The 15,026-nt window shown below is 38.4% G+C and overlaps 1 protein-coding gene across 3 annotated transcripts in view; it reads left to right on the forward strand.

Moving 5' to 3' along the window:
• Spef2 (sperm flagellar and cilia associated 2) overlaps positions 1-15,026 on the forward strand; it is a 167,303-nt gene that overhangs the window by 45,527 nt on the left and 106,750 nt on the right. The gene's annotated exons all lie outside the window — the stretch shown is intronic.

Raw genomic sequence — 15,026 nt, forward strand, 5'->3', positions numbered from 1 at the left:
TGCTTAGAGTACTCATCAGTATTATCTGTTGCTCATGGTAATATTAGATCAGTCTAAAAGTAATTAAGTCTGCTATATTGAGCAAGCAGGTGTCAGAACAATGCCTCGCTAGAATTTTTCTTTCATGAGCTGTCTACCTTTGTTTCAAAAACAATTGTTAAAAGATAATTTTCAAAGCAAGTTAGCTCAATTGTATATTGTTTCATAGGAAAAATGGAAAAGAAAGCGGTTATGGTCTAGAGTGGCATAAATTCATATAATATTTTATTCAAATAATAAAAGTTTTGGATGCAAATTGCATAGTCTGTATACTTTTTCAGTTCAATGTTATTTTACATTTAAATTATACATATTTATGAAATAAATATGATAATTTGAAATAAGTATACAATACATGTGGTTTATAACACTTTATGATATATTTCTATTAAGAGTTCAGAACAAAGAAATCACTAATGTTTTAAGGAAATGGAAATACCACCTCCCTGTTAGAAAGCTATTCAGAAACCTTTGGGATTAAACAGTGGACTTTATTCACAACTAACTGTAGACCTCTGGTCTCTAATCTCTAAGCACTGGAGACATTTGATACCTCAATTTATGAAGTAATGATGCTGCTGCTGCTGATATACTTATTTTGTCTTTATTAAGTTCATTTTAGATGGTAAAGGTTAAATATGTAGCCAAGTGGACTATGCATTAGATTAAAGCAATACATACTAATTTTATCCCCCAACTCTCCCCGTCACACTTCATTTCATCCTTAGAATTGAAGATATAAAAGCAGTGTTCTTGAATGCAGATTCTGGGTAAAATGGTACAGCCATGGAGTGCAGAATGGGAACACTTATGGTTTCAAGTATCGCTGGCTTCTAGGTTAGCAAATACAAGATGAAAACAGGAATGAATGAAAGGGGATTAGTGCATCACTGACAGTCATTGAATAGATGATAGGCATTAATTATGAGGATGGACACATAAAAGGAGTTCATGGCAATGACCAGGGCAGTGGGCAAAACAGCACTGATGTGTAGATATCCAAGGAATTTAAGACTGCAGTAAAGTTAAGAAAACTATACACGCTTATGGGGAACCAAATGGGTACATCTTGTCCTTTTTTCCTTCCTTCCTTCCTTCCTTCCTTCCTTCCTTCCTTCCTTCCTTCCTTCCTTCCTTCCTTTCTTCCTTTCCCTCTTTCTTTCTTTCTTTCTTTCTTTCTTTCTTTCTTTCTTTCTTTCTTTCTTTCTTTCTTTCTTTCTTTCTTTCTCTTTCTTCCTTCCTTTCTTCCTTTCTTCCCTTCTTCCTTCCTTCCTTTCTTCCCTTCTTCCTTTCTTTCTTTCTTTCTTTCTTTCTTTCTTTCTTTCTTTCTTTCTTTCTTTCTTTTTTTCTTTCTGTTTTGTTGTTTTGTTTTTGTTTGTTTTTTTTTCCTTTTTTAATTAGGTATTTTCTTCATTTACATTTCCAATGCTATCCCAAAAATCCCCCATACTCCCCCCACTCCCCTAATCAGCCTCCAAACGCTGAAACCATTGCATACACTAGCAAGATTTTGCTGAAAGGACCCAGATATAGCTGTCTCTTGTGAGGCTATTCCAGGGCCTAGCAAACACAGAAGTGGATGCTCACAGTCAGCTATTGGATGGATCACAGGGCCCCCAATGGAGGAGCTAAAGGGGTCTGCAACCCTATAGGTGTTTGTTTGTTTTTTGAGACAGGGTTTCTCTCTGTAGCCCTGGCTGTCCTGTAGCTCACTCTGTAGACCAGGCTGGCCTGGAACTCAGAAATTCACCTGCCTCTGCCTCCCAAGTGCTGGAATTAAAGGCACGCATGACCACGCCCAACCTACATCTTGTTCTAATGAAATGACTGTATTTATATCCTTGATAGGATTATTATTTATTTTTGGACTGACTAAAAACTTAAGAGCTACATATAGATTTTTATTTAGTGTGGCTGTGGAATACTACTACCCTCACCACAACTAGTGTGTGTGTGTGTGTGTGTGTGTGTGTGTGTGTGTGTGTAGTAATGTCCAGTGAGAAAAGATGCTTTGGATAAATATCAAACTACGTTAAGCTATTTCTTTCCATCATCAATTAAGAAATCATTGCTGTCTGATTAAAGCTGAACCAACTGACAGCTTTAGCTGATTCACAACTCAGTATTTGTTCCTCAAAACAGTTTAGTCTACTCTGTTCTTTTTCTCATAAATCAGGAGACTTGTTAGGCCACAACTGAACCAAGCTCTGTGTTTCTAACTATATTTCTTGTTTGGGAAATGATTACCACAGGAACATACTTGTCTTACCCACATCCTGGGGCCCATGGCATACTTCTTTGGCAGGAAATTGTCAACTTTTGTTAGAAGTTTGTTACTGTCTGTCAGCCCAGTGCACTTCTTTTTGTGCAGCATCTTTGCTGAGTTTTGTTTGCTGTTTTCCCTTGGTTTTGTTGTTATTGATGTTTGTTTGTTAGAAATAAAAAATTCCTTACAATTTCCTTATGCATGTGTATGGTTCTTTTTTAAATTTATTTAATTTATTTACATTTCAAATATTGTTCCCCTTCCCAGTCTCCCTTTTGCAAACTCCATCCCTCCTCCACTTTGCCTCTAAGAGGGTGCTCCCCCACCCACCCACCCACCCACTCCCACCTCAACCATCTAATATCCCCCTTTGTGGGTCATCAATCCTCCTCAGGACCAAGCTCCTCTCCTCCCACTGATGCCAGACAAGGCTATCCTTTGCTACATATGTAATGGGAGCCATGGACCCACTCATGTTTACTGTTTGGTTGGTGGGTTTCGTCCATGTGAGCTCTGGGAGGTCTAGTTAGTTGATATTGTTGTTCTTCCTATGGGGCTGTAATCCTCTTCAGTTCCTTCAGTCCTTCCCCCAACTCCTCTACTGGGGTTCCTGTGCTCAGTCTGATAATTGGCTGTGAGTATCTGCATCTGTATTGGTCAGATGCTGATAGAACCTCTCAGAGGACAGCTATACCAGGCTTCTGTCTGCAAGTACTTCTTGACATCAGCAATAGTGTTAGGGTTTAGTGTCTGCAGATGGGATAGATCCCAAGGTGGGGTAGTCACTGGATGGCCTTTCCTTCAGTCTCTGCTCCACTTTTTTTCCCTGTGTTTCCTTTAGACAGCGACAATTCTGGGTAAATGATTTTGAAATGAGTAGATGGCCCCATCTTTCAACTGGGGGCCATGTCTATCTATTGGAGGTGTTCTCTTAAGATTCTATCTCCCCACTGTTGGTTAATTCAACTAATGTCAACCCCATTGGGTCCTGGGAGCCTCTTGCATCCCTGGCATCTGGGATTTTCTAGTGGTCGGTGCCCCCTCCCCTGCTACATATTTCTATTTATTATCCTGACCCTCTGGACTTTTCTCCCATTTTTATTCCCCATACATGATCATCCTTCCTTCCCTCCCCTCCCCCAACCTTCTGCCTTTCCCTCCTTGCCTCCCTCAGTCAGGCCCTTCCTTCCCTATGCCTCCTGTGATTATTTTGTTCCCCCTTCTAAGTGAAATTGGAGCACCCACACTTTGACCTTCCTTCTTATTAAGCTTCAAATAGTCTGTGAGTTGTACAGTGGGTATTCTGAGTTTTAGGCTACTATCCACTTATCAGTAAGAACATACCATGTATGTCCTTTTGGGTTTGGGTTATCTCACTCAGGATGATATTTTCTTGTTCCATCCATTTGTCTACAAAAGCCATGAAGTCATCCTTTTTAATAGCTGAGCAGTACTCCATTGTGTAAATGTATCACATTTTCTGTATCCATTCTTCCATTGAGGGACATCTGGGTTGTTTCCAGATTCTGGCTATTATAAATTAGGCTGCTATGAACATAGTAAAGCACGTCTTTGTTAGATATTGGAGCATATTCTGGTATATGCCCAATAGTGGTATAGCTAGACCTTCAGATAGAAAAATTTCCAATTTTTGGAGGAACCTCCAGAATTATTTCCAAAGTGGTTGTACGAGCTTGCAATTTCACTGAAAAAGGAAGAGTGTTCCTCTTTCTCCACATCCGTGCCAGCATCTGCTGTTGCCTGGGTTTTTTTATCTTAGCCATTCTGATTGGTGTAAATCTCAGGGTCATTTTGATTATCATTTCCCTGATGACTAAGGATGTTGAATATTTCTTTAGGTGCTTCTTGGCCATTCAAAATCCATCATTTGAAAATTCTCTGTTTAACTCTGTACCCCATTTTTAATTGGGTTATTTGATTTTCTGAAGTCTAACTTCTTGAGATCTTTGTATATTTTGTATATCCACCTTATATCATATGTAGGGTTGGTAAAGATCTTTTCCCAATCTTTAGGTTGCCATTTGGTCCTATTGAGATTGTCCTTTGCCTTACAGAAGCTTTTAGGTTTCATGGGGTCCCATTTGTCAATTGTTGTTCTTAGAGCCTGAGCTATTTGTGTTCTGTTCAGAAAATTTTCCCCTGTGCCGATCGATGTGTTGAAGGTTCTTTCCCACTTTCTCTTGTACTGTATTCAGTGTATCTGGTTTTATGTGGAGGTCCTTGATCCACTTGAACTTGAGCTTTTTACAAGGAGATACAAATGGATCAATTTGAATTCTTCTACATGCAGACCTCCAGTTGAGCCAGTACCATTTGTTGAAAGTGCTTTCTTTTTTCCACTGTATGGTTTTTGCTTCTTTGTCAAAGATCAAGTGACCATAGGTATGTGGGTTTCATTTCTGCATCTTCAATTCTATTCCATTGATCTACCTGTCTTTTTCTGTACCAATACCATGTGTTTTTTGTCACAATTGCTCTGTAGTACAGCTTGAGGTCAGGGATGGTGATTCATCCAGAGATTCAATAGTAGCAACTTAACATCATACTTGAAAGCTCTAGTACAGAAACAAGCAAACACACCAAAGAGGAGTAGAGGGCAGGAAATAGTCAAACTCGGGGTTGAAATCAACCAATTAGAAATAACTAGAATGATACAAAGAATCAACAAAACCAAAAGCTGGTTCTTTGAGAAAATCAACAAGCTAGATAAACCATTTTCCAAACTAACTAAAGGGCAAGGAGACAGTATCCAAATTAGCAAAATCAGAAATGGAAAGGGAGATATAACAACTAAAACTGAGGAAATCGAAAAAAATTGTCCGATGCTACTACAAAAGCCTATACTCAACAAAACTGAAAAATCTATATGAAATAGATGGCTTTCTAGACAAATACAACAAATCAAAGTTATATCAGGAACAGATAAGCTATCTAAACAATCCATAACCCATAAGGAAATAGAAGCAGTCATTAAATGTCTCCCAACCATAAAAAGCCAGGGCCACATGGTTTTAATGCAGAATTCTATCAGACCTTCACAGAAGACCTAATACCACTACTTCTTAAACTATTATGCAAAATAGAAACAGAAAGAACACTACCTAATTCATTCTATGAAGCCTCAGTTATGTTGATACCTAAATCATACAATGAGCCAACAAAGAGAACTTCAGACCAATCTCCCTTATGAATATCAATGGCAAGAAAGCCTTTGACAATATACAACTCCCCTTCATGTTAAAAGTCTTGGAAAGATAAGGCATTCAAGGCCCATACCTAAATATAATAAAAGCAATATACAGGAAACCAACAGCACCAACATCAAATTAAATGGGGAGAAACTGGAAGCAATCCCACTGAAGTCCGGGACAAGACAAGGCTGCCCACTCTCCCTACTTGTAGTACTTGAAGTTCTAGCCAAAGCAATTAGACAAAAAAAAAAAAAAAAAAAAGACTTCAATGGGATACAAATTGTAAAGGATGAAGTCAAGATATCACTATTTGTAGATATAATGGTACACATCAGAGATCCCAGAATTTCTAACAGAGAACTCCTACAGCTGACACCCAACTTTACCAAAGTGGCTATTTATAAAATTAATTCAAACAAATCAATAGCTCTCTTCTACTCAAAGGATAAATGGGCTGAGAAAGAAATTAGGAAAACAACACCCTTCACAATAGTCACAAATAACATAAAATATCTAGGTGTAACTATAACCAAGCAAGTGAAAGATCTGTATTACAAGAACTTCAAGTCTCTGAAGAAAGAAATTGAAGAAGACCTCAGAAGTTGGAAAGATCTCCCATGCTCATGGATTGGTAGGATTAACATAGGAAAAATGGCTATCTTACCAAAAGCAACAATCTACAGATTCAATGCAATCCCCATCAAAATTCCAACTCAATTCTTCAAAGAAATAGACACTTCTCAACTTTAGAATAACAAAAAACCCAGGATAGCAAAACCAATTCTCAACAATAAAAGAACCTTTGGGGGAATCACCATCCCTGACCCAAAGCTTTGTTCTTTTACCTGCATGGTAAAACAGGCCCCCTGCAGATTGTTGGATGCACTGACTTTTCTGTTATTGTTCTCTATTTTGAGGACTTTGTTCTTCTGAAGAACTTCTTCTAAATATTCCAACACATGGGAAAAATAAATATTACCACTCATAAAATATGTGTCTACAACAAATACAGGAGGGTACTATATCTTGGTTTAGATCATAGACTAGTTAATTGCCCATATTTGTTATTGCTAAATTTGCTCAAGATTTCTATTTCTAGAAGTAAATGCAGATCTTCAAAAGTATTTGTGTTTCTGACATACTTGATTGATGTCTGGGCCTTTTTTCCCTAAAAAAAACCCAAAAACCTGACAACATCCACATTTGAGCTCAGGTTTGTAAGAATGTATACTGTCCTAGGTAACCTTCGATCCTCGTGCTCTATTTGTAGAATGGCCACATGCAAAGGAATAAATAAAAAATGCAATAAATGAAATAAATAAGCCAATAAATAATGTTCTAGACAATATTCATCTGCTAAGAGGCAACAGCATCATGACTAGTAATCCCCAGTGGGTTACCAGGAAGTTTCCATGGGGTGATAACAATGACTCACTTAACAAAGAAAGTGGAAGAGGAACTTAAGAGCTACCTAGTAGATGTGGTAGCAGCTCAACCAGGGATTCCCCCAACCTTTCCAGCATAGGCATCAGTTTGGGCACAGTAAGGTTCCATGATTCCTCATCGTGTGTTTGTAACCTTCCCAAATCCCAAGTGACACCCAGAGTGTGGTTTTTATGGGAAATGTCCTCTTCTTCCTCGTCTTCCTCCCCAGCAGTCTCATCTTACATGGACACCTTACTGACAGCTGCTTATTGAGGACCTTTAGTACAGTTTCTACATCCTTGGGTTCTGCACCCACAGGGTCAGCTGATCACTGTAGGTGAACCAACAAATAATGGTTCACATAAAGACCATTTTGTCCTGTTGTTATTCCCTAAACAATACATTTTAATAACCCATTTCAGTGGCATTTACACAATAATAGATATTTTAAGTAATACAGCGATGATATAAAGGATATGGGGTAATGTTCATGAATGACATGCAAAACTTAACAATTTTTTCCATAAGGAAAACCAGCTTCCCTTTTTATGATTTATAGTCAGTCCCAAAATCAATACTCCCACTTATACAAAAGGATTACTACGCTAATATTTGATATTTGTGTTAATGAGATACTAGCTATGGTTTTCTGAAGATTCCCACTTTTCTAACCCTCTGTACATCCACCATCAGTTTGTAGTTAAATTTATCATTTGAAATAGTTATTTTCTATTGAGCACATCATCTTCCTTCAACTTCTTAGTAATGATTTTTCAATCATTTATAAATGTGTATGTGTGAACATATTGCTAAATATAAATTTTACAGTCCATATAACTAATGCTACCTGTATGTTTGTTTCCTAAGCTGACCATTTAGTACTCAATAGACAATTGATGTGTTCTTCCCTGGGGAGGGCCACATTTCCCTTTCCCAGACTTCCCCTTAGTTGCCTACAGTTCTTTGTATGGATTGTGGCCTCGTGGGATTTTCTCCTTCCAGTTTTGAGTGTTCATTGCTGTTATCCTTGTTTAGGACACATTTCAGCAGTCAGGTTGGTGAGACTCTATGCATAGGTGTCATTTCTGACATTCCTAGGAGATACATTTTCAGAGTAAACTCTGTGGTCCTCTGGCTCACAATCTTTCAGACCTCTCTGTGCAATGTTTTCTGAGCCTTATGTGTGGGAGTCTTTTGTGGATGTGTCCATTTGGACTGGGCTCCACAGCTGCATTTTGATTGGTTGTAGTTTTCTGTAATAGTCGCCATCTAATGCAAGAAGAAGTTTCCTTTATAACACATTAAGACTACACTTATCCGTGAGCATAAGGACAAATGTTTTAGGTTGTTGTTAGGTATTATTCTGGTTCAGTAGATTAGTGGTTGTAGATTCTCCTCCAACTTTCCTAACACTGAGTAGTTAGCTAGGGTTCCAGTACCAGGCTTGGTCTCCCTCATGTTAAGTAGGTTTTAAGTTCAATTAAAGAGCTGTTGGTTATCACCAAGGTATGTGTGCCATGACTGTACCCTTATGGTTATCCGAACATGCTGGTCATTGACATTGCTCATAAGTATCATAGTTGGGAAAACATTTGTTAGTTTTGGTTTTGGAAACTTTTGTATGATATCTTCTAGTACCATGAAAACTTGTCCCCAGGGACGAGGGTTTTGGATCAGGAGTCTCTGGGCCCCATTTATGAATTATGTGGTGCCTTCAGCAATAGTTCTTTACTATACACCTAAGGTGGACAACCAAGAGTGACAGAAGTAGGCTGGTGTTTGGAGAGTCTCTTGGACAGTCCTGGTGAACAATTCAAAAGAAGACTTCTCATGCATTGAGTTTTGGGTTTTTTTGTTTGTTTGTTTGTTTTGTTTTTTTTTAAAACATGGTCTTTGGTTCTTGAAGAGAGCACTGTCATCCCAGATGAGACAGATTCATTATAAGTATGTATAGTTATATATGGAGTTATGTAGGTTGTAGAGTTATAGTTTTTGTTTTTGTTTGGTAAATACTATGATATGATTATTTGTGGCTTTTTCAGGTGCTCATAATATTATTTTACCACCTTCTCCTGTATTTAAATTTCCTAGGAGCCCTTTCCTTCATTTCCCCTATTAGATTACTGGTATTCTGCTATTCTGTGTTATCATCTTCCCCACCACCCTTTTCTATACTCAACTCCCTTCCTAAGGAATTCCTCTTCCCACATTTCTGTGGTCAGATCACTTGTACCCTGAGAGTCCCCCCATTTATTGGTCCCTAACTTTCCTATCCTAGCAGTTGCCCTGCTTTCTGTAGTTACTTCAGGTTACACACTCACATCTAAAGGTTGGGAGGTAGGACCTGCACTAAGAGAGAGCATACAACATTTGTGGGTCTGAGTTACTTTACTCAATATGATCCTTTCTAGTTCCATCCATTTATATGAAATATTTGTGATTTCTTTACAGCTGGATAGCATATATTACTGTATTTCCCTTATCCATTTGTCAGTTGCCGGACTTTTAGATTGTTTCCATCTCCTAGCTATTGTGTCTAGATCAGCAATGAATTGGCCGAGCAAGTATGTGTGGAGTAGGGTGTTAGAGTGCTTTAAGCATATCCCGAGGACTGGTGTCACCTGGTCATATACTAGATTTAGTTTTAACTGTTTGAGAATTCTCCATACCAGTTTCCACAGTGGCTGTGTCAGTTTGCACTCCCACCAGCAGTAAGCAGGTCCTTCTTCATTCTCTTGTAGCATTTCATGCTACTTGTTCACTTGATCTACAATGTACAAGTTGATCTGATTTACATTCCCCTAACTTCTAAAGATGGTGAACCCTTTAGAGGTATTTCTTGCCCCCCCCCTTCTGCTTTTTCTCTTCTTTTGAGTACTCTACCTTCTGGTGTCAGGCCAATTTTTTGGAAGGATTTTTTTTAAGTCTTTGTTTTTTGAGTTCTTCATATATTCTGGATATTAATCCTCTGTCAGATATATAGCTGGGAAACATTCTTTCCCATTCTTTGTTCTCCCTCTTGCCCCAGCTGATTTTTTTGCCTTAGCTGTAGGGAAGTGCTTTCATTTCATGTAGTACCATTTGTCACTTGTCAGCCTAGATTTTTGAGCAGATGGAGTCCTATTTAGGATGTCTTTTCCTACACTAAGTCATGTGTGGTACTTCCTATAGTTTGTTCCAGCAGTTTTAGTGTTTCCGGTTTAGGTCTTTGATCCGTCTGAAGTCACTTTTTATGCAAGGCAACAGATGCAAGTCAAATGTCATTCTTCTGCATGTAGAAATTTTATTTTTCCAACAGCATTTGTTGAACATGATTTCTGTTTTCCAGCATACATTTTTGACATCTTGGTCAAATACTAATGACTGAAGTCACATGTGTTCGTGTATGAGTCTTTAATCTTATCCCATTGTGCTACGTGTTCAGTTTTGTGTCAATGCCATGTTGTTTTTATTACTATGAGTCATAATCCCTCCAGAATTGTTCTTTCTGCTCAAAATTGTTTTTGCTATCTTGACTCTTTTGTAGTCCTATAATAATTTTGTTACATTTTGGTTTTCTGTGAGTAAGGTAAGTATTTTGATTGGAAATGAAGTAAGATATTTTGCTTTTAGTAAGATATTTCCACGATGTTAACTCTACTGACCCATGCTTATCAGATAACTTTACATTTTCTAGAGTCTTTATTTTTTTCTGCAGAGGTTTGAATTTTTATTATAGATTTCCTTTATTAGCTTTGTTAGATTCACTTCTAGATATTTTATTCTCTTTTAGGCTATTGTGAATGAAATTATGTTCATCTTCCAAGGCCTAGATTCTGTTTTTCCAACTATATATAAACTATGTCTCACTGAAAAAGTGTTAATATGGAACATATATTTCAGTTTTAGTTTTAAGGAGTTTCAAGAAATAACAATAATAAATTCAAAAATAATATCTTCATTTTGTCGGTCACAATTATTATACAAGAAAATAAATAATCTGTTGAAAAAGCATGTTACCTCAACAGAAGAAGCATCCAGTAATCCTGGGCACATTACAGTCAAGGAGGAAATCAATTTCTTGCTCCTGAAGTATGAACCTCAGCCCATGAAGTAGATGCTATTGTAAATGCTAACAATAACTCATAAATGCCCAGGAATTTTTAAACACCAGCCAACAGAAAGTTAAAGGTTCTGGCTGACTGAAAATGACTAGAAAGTGAAGTCCAGGTAAATCGTTTTAAATTCCACAATAAAATGCAAGGAGGGGGCACATGAACACATTGAATCCAGGATGGATAGCGAAGTGGCAGATTTACATAATCAGAATAGTATGTGCACAATCTGCGCCCAGAGAGTCAGGTTCTGCAAGATTGGCGTAGGCCAATTAATAAAAACTATACTAGAGAACTAATGTCTTTTCACCAAGAGAAGCCATTATTTACTCTGTTGAAGTTTTATAATCTCTGCTTTTGAGGAGACATGAATTGACAGGAAGAGATGGCTCTTGATTTCTGCACATACAATTCAAAAATACTTATTCCATTTATGTTGACATTTAAAAATACTGACCATCGGGTAAAGATACCTTAGGTAATCACTGTATGTGTTTGATAACTTACATAATTAAAATGTAATAATGTAGAACACACCCACACCCTGTTAAAACAGCGGTTTGGATCATGTGGTAACTTACCTAGTCTCACCGCAACAGGCATCAGCATCTTGAGATCTATAGCCCAATGTACTCATTTATAATGATGTCTGAGGCTATGAATTATATATCTAATGACATAATTATTTTAATCATATATACATAAACAACAAATGTAAAAAATGTGCTAAAATATTGTGGTTCTTCCTTAGGTCTTTAGGTCACTTGCACTTCAAGTTTTTGGCTTTCGTCAAAATTTTCCCCTTTCAGTTTTTCTGATCTCCTTTCCACTCATTGTGTCCTTGTTCTGCTTTCCTTGGCCTTTGTAAGAAGCTGTCCTTTTCCTGTGGTTCTGTCAAGGAGGCTTCCCCCAGTCACTGCCTGCTTATCTCCTTAGAGCAGAGTGCAGTTCCTTTCCCAGCCAGAACATTCTGTTCTCTTCATAGTTAATGTTCTATTCCATTGTGTTTGGCCATAATCTGTAACTAACTCTCTGATGCAGAAGGGCTTTGTCCTGACTCCAGTGCGAGGAAGCATACTTTTCGACTGAAGCAAAGCTGATGGTTGTTTGTGTTTATAGATGCATGGTACTGTTAAATGCCTAGAGCAGTACCCCTAAGCTTCTTAAATGTTTGTTTTTAGTGGTCACATTGGCTTGTACACATTTACTTGTTCTTTACAACATCTTTTTGTAGGCAACTAATAGTATTTTATTTTTATTTTTATTATTTTTATTAATTAATTATTTTTATTAATTAATTATTTTGTTTATTTATATCCCAATTGTTGCCCCCCTCCTGGTAACCCTTCACAGAGTTCTTCTCCCCCTCCCACTTTCCCTTCACCCACCCCTAAGAGAGCTCACTTCACTGGTATCCCCCAACCCCAGGGCATCATATCTCTACAGGATTAGTCACATCCTCTCCCACTGAGAAGAGACAAGGCAGTCCTCTGCTACACATATCACAGCAATTTTATAAAGATTAAATTGTGCTTCAAGGTAGAGGATTGACAAAGATGCAGGATAAGTGAAAAGCCGAAACATTACGGGAACCCAAGATTTCAAATTTACATGTGATGCTGTTTCCTTTAGTGAAGAATTGAAAGACAGCAAAGCTCAAAAATGATCAGAACCTTGGCACCTATCACATCAACTTGCAATTCAAGGCTTTGTTCCTGTTTTTTATATTTGGGTACTTGATGATTGATCAAATGATTTACCCCAAATCATTATCATTTCTCTATCCGTAAGAACAAATCAAGTGACTGAAAGCAGAAGCAAGTAATCATTTGAGCTGCAAAATGTGCACAGTCAGCAGTGCAAACAATCATGCACAGGACTAACAACAACAAAGCTACTAAATTAAGACAAAATTATTCTTTTTACTTCTTTGTGTATGTTGCTTGGAATTGAATTTAGGACCTCACACATACTAGTCAAATGCTCTGTTTTTGAGCTATATTTCCAGTCCTAAAAGAAAATACTTTTAAAAGTAAATGTTATCTATGTAGAAATGAAAGAAGAAACTTTTAATTTTAATTATAGATTTATTTCTTTAAATTTTTAAAGAAAATCCTAAGGAATACTTTGCTTCAGAGATAAATTTTGTTCATTTCAAGGATTTTGTTTTCTCCAGTATTGCCATACGAGGAATTCTGGCACCAGACTTAGAGCCTGTCCCTTAGCACTTATCAAACACGACAATTTGTTTTCTTATCAGACATGGTCTACCAAAAGTATTGTTAAAAGGAGAGTTGAGGACATAGAAAATGTTTATTTATGACATAAAGTTTTAGAAGTATTGCCAAATGGCCTAAGTAGGATAAAGCAATACATGGTCAATACAGATTTCTTTATTTAAAAAATGCTAAGAAAGTGTTTAGAGGAATGGTGAAATTGGGAAGATTTCTATCTGAAGACCCAGTTATACCACTCTTTAGCTATACCCAAAAGATGCTCCACCATATGACAAGGACACGTGCTCCACTATGTTCATAGCAGCCTTATTTGTGATAGCCAGAAGCTGGAAACAACCCAGATGTTCCTCAGACGAATGGATACAGAAAATTTTATTCAATTACACAATGGAATACTATTTAGCTATTAAAAACAAGGACATCACCACCAACCACAGAGTACACATGGGGGAACCCATGACTCCAGCTGGATATGTAGCAGAGGATGGCCTTATCTGGCATCAATGGGAGGGGAGGTCCTTGGTCCTGTGGAGGCTTGATGACCCAGCATAGGGGAAGGCTAGGGTGAGGCTGAGGCTGGAGTGAGTGGGCAGGTGGGGGAGCATCCTCATAGAGGTAGGGGGTGCGGGAGGGGATAGAGGTTTCTGAAGGGAAACTGGGAAGGGGATAACATTTGAAATGTAAATGAATAAAATAACCAAAAATATGAAAAAAAGAGAACATCATGAGTTTTGCAGGCAAATGAATGGAACTAGAAAATATCATCGTGGCTGAGGTAACCCAGACACAAAAGGACATGCATTGCATGTACTCACTGATAAGTGGATATTAGCCATAAAGTACAGAATACTCACGATACAACTCTCAGAGTCTATCTACAAAGCTTAACAAGAAGGACAGCCCAAGTGTGGGATAGAAAATAATCATGGAAGACAGAAGGAGGGAGTAAGGGACCTGAGCAAGAGATGGGAGGGGAGGGGGAAGAGGGACAAGATCAGGTATGGGGGTCGGGGGAGACAGGAAAGAAGCCCAGAGGGCCAAGAGAATGAATGGAAATAGGAAACAGTGGGGTAGGGGTGGGGGGCACTTCTAGAAAGTCCCAGAGACCTGGGATATAGGTGATCCCAGACTCAATGGGGATGACCTTAGCCGAAATGCCCAACACTGGGGAGATGGAACCTGAAGAGATCATCTTCAGTAGATAGACATGTCTCCTAGTTGAGGCATGGGACCACCCACACATCTTCAAAATTCTTGACTCAGAATTGTTCCTGTCTAAAGAAAATGCAGGGACAAAATGGAGCAGAGACTGAAGGAAAGGCCATCCAGTGACTAGCCTAACTTGGTATCCATCTCATGCACAGACACCAAACCCTGACACAATTACTGATGTCATTTTGTGCTTGCAGACAGGAGCCTAGCATGGCTGTCCTCTGAGAGGCTCTACCAGCAGCTGACTGAGACAGAAACTGATACTTATAGGCAACCCTCGGACTGAGGTTGGGAATCCCTATGGAAGAGTTAGGGAGAGGACTGAAAGAACTGAGGGGGATGGCAACCCCATAGGAAGAACAACAGTATCAATTAATCCAGACCCCTCAGAGCTCCCAGAGACTAAGCCACCAACCAAAGAGCATACATGGGCTGGTCCTTGGCCCCTGACACATATGTAGCAGAGGACTTTTTTGTCTGTCTTCTGTGCCTCATCCTGTGGAAATTTGATGCCTCAGGGGGATGCTGGAAGCTGGGTAAG

This window comes from Mus caroli, unplaced genomic scaffold, assembly GCF_978045245.1.
Source record: "Mus caroli unplaced genomic scaffold, Mus_caroli_1 scaffold_16, whole genome shotgun sequence".
Lineage (NCBI taxonomy): Eukaryota > Metazoa > Chordata > Mammalia > Rodentia > Muridae > Mus > Mus caroli.